Source organism: Halyomorpha halys, unplaced genomic scaffold (assembly GCF_000696795.3).
Source record: "Halyomorpha halys isolate HHAL.00 unplaced genomic scaffold, Hhal_1.1 Scaffold210.1, whole genome shotgun sequence".
NCBI lineage: Eukaryota > Metazoa > Arthropoda > Insecta > Hemiptera > Pentatomidae > Halyomorpha > Halyomorpha halys.
The window spans coordinates 59709-65285 of record NW_027113191.1 but is presented as its reverse complement, the minus strand read 5'-3'; the positions used below and the strand labels follow the sequence as shown (position 1 = coordinate 65285).

The 5577-nt window shown below is 30.8% G+C and overlaps 1 protein-coding gene across 1 annotated transcript in view; it reads left to right on the top strand.

Moving 5' to 3' along the window:
* Nucleotides 1–2768: 2768 nt before the first annotated feature.
* LOC106679595 (uncharacterized) overlaps nt 2769–5577 on the top strand; it is a gene marked incomplete at its 5' end in the record, with an annotated part of 14165 nt that continues 11356 nt past the window's right edge. The window contains 1 exon segment of the mRNA XM_014418840.3: nt 2769–2796.

The window sequence follows — 5577 nt, the reverse complement described above, 5'->3', positions numbered from 1 at the left end:
AATAATTATGAGAGATAGTTGACCGTGGATGATAAATGAGGAGAAGATGGTTGGGGGTGCGGTCAATGAAACACAAATAAGTATGACTAACTTATTTTAATGTGCCGACGTTTCGGCTAGAGTTTCTAGCCTTCTTCAGGGCTAAAAACAAAACAAGATAAAAACAAAACAAATTAAAATTATCTTTAGCTGTTGAAAAAAACTGCTAATTCTTTAACCCTATTAGCGATTACCCTAACATATTGGGGTCGCTTTATAAGATTTCCGAGGCACTGAAAATGGAAAAAAAAAATAGATTTCATAATCGCGCGCTTAGAAATCGATTTATTTTAACTTTTCGGATTACTAACTTATTGAGGTCCCTTAATATGTTTTTGGAGATGCTAAAAATGAAAATGAAATTGATTTTATGATCGATCACGTTCTTCTGAATCAATTTAATTTAACTTTGCGGATTCGTAATATATTGCGAATGTTAAATTAAAGTATGCGATCATAAAACGAATTTCATTTTCAGCACCTCCGAAAACAGCCATAAGGACCCAAATATGTTGAAAATCCGACAAGTTAAAATAAATCGATTTCCAAGCGCGATGTTTAAAAATCGATTTAATTTTTATTTTCAAAACCTACGAAAAGATATATAGGGACCCGAATATATTGGGACAAAATGTCAAATGCAAAAATCATATTCATATGTAAATCAAAAACTACTGCTCCTCTTAAAAACTAATTTTTATAAACTACTTTATAGCAGATTAAACCATTTTTCATTTTAGTGCTAAGAGACATCTGTGCGTCCAATAGGTCCTCAGATATATTTTTTCATAAATCAAAAATTTTGTCCCAACGAATCGACATTTACGATTAATAGCCATTTACGATTAATAGCCATTTACGATTAATAGTTCCCGAGATGCAACTTTTTACAAAGTAATATTTATGAAAAAACAGTAGTTTGTGAATTTCTTTTTAAAATCCTACATCTCAAAAACTATTTGATGTTAAGTGTCTATTAACACTCAAATGAAAACTAATTAATTTACTATAAAGTAGTTTATTATGTTTATCTTCGTTGGAGTAGTAGTTTTCGTGATATTTGACAAAATTAATTCACAAATTGTTGGATTATGAAAAAGTGTATCTGAGAAACCTTAAGACGTAGAGATGTCTGTTAGCACTCGTAACTACTACTGCCTGTTAGCACTCGTAACTACTACTGCCTGTTAGCACTCCTAACTACTACTGCCTGTTAGCACTCCTAACTACTACTGCCTGTTAGCACTCCTAACTACTACTGCCTGTTAGCACTCCTAACTACTACTCATACGAACATAAACGTTCTAAACTACTGTATATTACATTTATCTGATTTAATTTGAGTCCTAGCAGACATCTATAAGTCTTACGGTTTTTGAGATATATTTTTACATAAGCCAAAAGTTTGTGAATTAATTTTGTCAAATATCATGAAAACTACTACTCCTACAAAGATAAACATAATAAACTACTTTATAGTAAATTAAATTAGTTTTAATTGACATTTTTTAGTTGAATGGTTTTTAAGATATAGATTTATTAAAATAAATTCACTAACTGTTAATCTTTCAGTACATTTTTATGAAATGTTGCTTTTTAAAAAGTTATATCTCTAGAAATACTGCTCATAAATGGCTATATTATGGCTCATATTTTAGCAAATGCACTCTCCTTTATTATGATGTTCTAAAGTTTTATAGTGTTGTTATAGTTGTATTGAGCTCCGAACGAACAAATAAATTTTTTTTTTTAATGTTTTGAAACATCCGCCATTTTTTATTCCCCCTACCTATACTTGGTAGACTCATCAGTTTCTACTAGTAATTATACATAGTTTTCATTAAAGTAATCAAAAATTGGGATGAAGTAACTGCCTTTTGTTAACCCCGACTCTTGTACTATTACTTGCTGGAAAGAACGGCTCATTGTTTCGGACATAAAGATTTCCTTCAATAAATTCAGGAACTACTGATTTTTCAGTATATTTTTTGTGAAATGTTGCTTTTTATAAAAGTATATCTCGGAAAATATTGAGCGTAAATAGCTCTTTTGTGGTTTATATTTTAGCACATTTATTATAGTTTAAATGATGTTCTATTAGGTTTTCTTGTGTTATAGATAGTTTTTAAGATATAGAGCTCCGAATAAAAATTAATTTTTTTAACGTTTTGAAATAGTCACCATTTTCTATTCCCCATATACTATACTTGGCAGACTCATCAATTTTGACAAGTAGTTATAGGTAGTTTTCATTAAAGTAATAAAAACTTGGGGTGAAATATCTGCCCTTTATCTCATCTTGGACCTCTTGGGCTGTTACCATGGCTATATTATCTGCCCTTTATCTCATCTTGGACCTCATGAGCTGTTACTATGGCTATATTGCATATGTAAGTATGTCAAAGCAAAAATATAAAAATGAAACTGAGTTTATTATAAGAATTACAGCTCCCATAAATGAGAGGTCGATATTAATTCTTGGAGACACGATAAATACCATGAAATTTATGTAAACAAGTCATTAATTCTTGGATAAAAAAAATGCAAAAGTAACTTAATTATTCAAAGATTTTATTGTCCCATCGGGCTATTTTAATTATCACTTGCAGATAAGGGGAGAATATTTTAAAAGCTGTAATAACCTTGGGGGAAATTATTGCAATCTCTGCCATTACTGGTCCGCCATCCATTGGGGTAGGGGCCGCGTGTATTGCAGTGTTCTTTGGTGTACTCTTCTGGGCTATAGTTCAGCAAAAGGTAAGGGTGCTTCTAATAACAACCCCATAGCTCCAACATTATTTATAATGTTATAAAACAGTAATAAGATAATAGAATAATCCCCTTTGGCTTCGGGAAACACGTGTCCATGGAAAAACAGATGAATATTTACTTTTTATTTCCCCGTGTGGGAGTGGCGTTGGTTAAGTTATATATCATTTACTGATACACAATACTTTAAGTACATCTCTTAAACATTTTTCTGTAAGACTTGAAATATTTATGGATCCAACATATTTTCGCATAATATCTACTATCATAAATAATATTTTGATTTGTATCTAGATCTTTGAACAATATTTCTCTTTGTTTTCTGTTTACCGGACGTTCAATTATAATATGCTTAAGGGTCTGGTTACCACTAGAATTCCTACATTGCAAAGTTCCAGTTATGCCTGTTTGGTGGAAGTAGTTATTGCAAAGTTCCAGTTATGCCTGTTTGGTGGAAGTAGTTATTGCAAAGTTCCAGTTATGCCTGTTTGGTGGAAGTAGTTATTGCAAAGTTCCAGTTATGCCTGTTTGGTGGAGGTAGTTATTGCAAAGTTCCAGTTATGCCTGTTTGGTGGAGGTAGTTATTGCAAAGTTCCAGTTATGCCTGTTTGGTGGAAGTAGTTATTGCAAAGTTCCAGTTATGCCTGTTTGGTGGAGGTAGTTATTGCAAAGTCTAATATAAGTTAAAATATATTTTTATAGAACTTCCCGTTGGGGTTCTTCCGATGTGTTTTTGCTAGTTTTCTATCTGATGTAATTTGATCATTTCATAGTAATGGGTGTAAGGCAAAATAGTGTCTACTGGCTGATTTCTTGTAATGGCTAATTTAGCCATCTACCTAAGTGGCCAGCCTATTTATTATGTCTGCATAGTGTATTTGATTTTGTTCTGCCAGTTTTATAGTTTACAGTATTTTTGATAGTTTTTGGTTATGTGGAGGGCTAAGTGAAGATAGTAGAATCAAGTTTTGACTCAGCCCTGATGAATCCTTTTGATGTGGGACGTAACGAGGAAAACTAGCTAAAATATTACCTTGATGAGGAGGATCATGGCAATGAACAATATTATCCAAGAGTTTATAAACAAATATTATATCACAATTTAATCTTGGGGTTTAAAGTTTATCAAAACCTGCAATGTCAAGTAAAAAGTTATATGGAATTTCCCCAAATCCACTTGTACATGTATGTTAAGTAAATATGCTTTATTAAAGAAAGTCAACTGTGCATTTACATTAATAAATCTTAAAATAATTAGAAAAAAAGAACAAAGTCATGCATGTATAGCTACTGTTCTAATTATTCTCAAAAGGTTAAGTTATTTTCAGTTTCTTTATGCCATTATAATGAGGTAAAAGAAAATATATATATATATACATTACTTTATTTCAAGGCTATTCAAAGTCTGAGTACAAGTCGAGAACCACGCTATATCCGAACCTGATGTCTAATGTCGCTTTATAGCGTGGGTCGACTGTATTTAGATAATAAAATTCAATAATTTTCTTTCTTTTTGAGTTTTTTAGATTTTTAAAATTTATTTTAATTTTTCCTTCATATGTTTGGATGGTATAGAAGGAACTTTCAGACATTTGTGGCTGAAAAACAATTTATTTCTCTCCGCCATAGCATGTTTTAAGCCTGACTACACTTTAATTAAATAACGGCATTCAATTATTTTATTTGTGTTTTTGATTTATTTTAATTTTGCTTCATATGTTTGGTTTTACGGAAGGAACATTCAGACATGTTTTGGCTCAAAAAATCAAAATCTCCGCCATAGCGTGCGTCGTTTATATTATAAGTTATATAATAATATAATAATATTTAACTATTTTATTTCTTTTATATTTTTTATTCTATAAATTTATTTGCATATTGAATCAAAATTTTTGGTTTTAGGGAAGGAACTTGCAGAAATTTTAAGGTTAAAAAAAAGGCATTCAGTTCTTTTCATATTGCCTTCATGATTATTGCTTTTTCGAATTTCGTATGCTTAAAAATAATTTATGTTCTTCGACAAGGACACAAGAGGCGACAAAATAATAACAAGTAACATATTCGTCTCTATTGTTCTTAATTCATTCAATAACAAGTAACATATTCGTCTCTATTCTTCTTAATTCATTCAATAACAAGTAACATATTCGTCTCTATTGTTCTTAATTCATTCAATAACAAGTAACATATTCGTCTCTATTGTTCTTAATTCATTCAATTACACTTTGTTCTAGAATAGGAATATTCATGATGTGTTAAATGTAAAACGTTTTAACATGTTAAATGTTATAAGTATAGGATTATGATCAGCCTAATTTAAAGCCCATGTTATATGTTAAATGCAGAGGAGCTCCTAGCAGATTACTTGTTTTCTAATCTTGTAATCTTTACGAGATGACAAAATTTCCATTAACTTTGTCACATTATCTTACCTCCACCTCACTTGTTCCATCTCCAAGTTTCTTTTCCCATTTCCGTTTATTATTATTTTTATCCATTACATTATTAGAGTTTAAAAACGTCCAAAACAAAAACAACATGGACAACGAGTAACTAACCTATTAAAACTCGAAGAGACAAAATAGTGTAGAACTTAGCCGCTCTATTACGTGACGTCATTCTCTATTTAGCAGACCTATTAACAGACTCTCAATCAGGTTAAATGTTATATCGATTTAACATGCTGAGAGAAGGAAATATTTTCCCATCTAACACACTTTAACATGCTGAGAGAAGGAAATATTTTCCCATCTAACACACTTTAACATG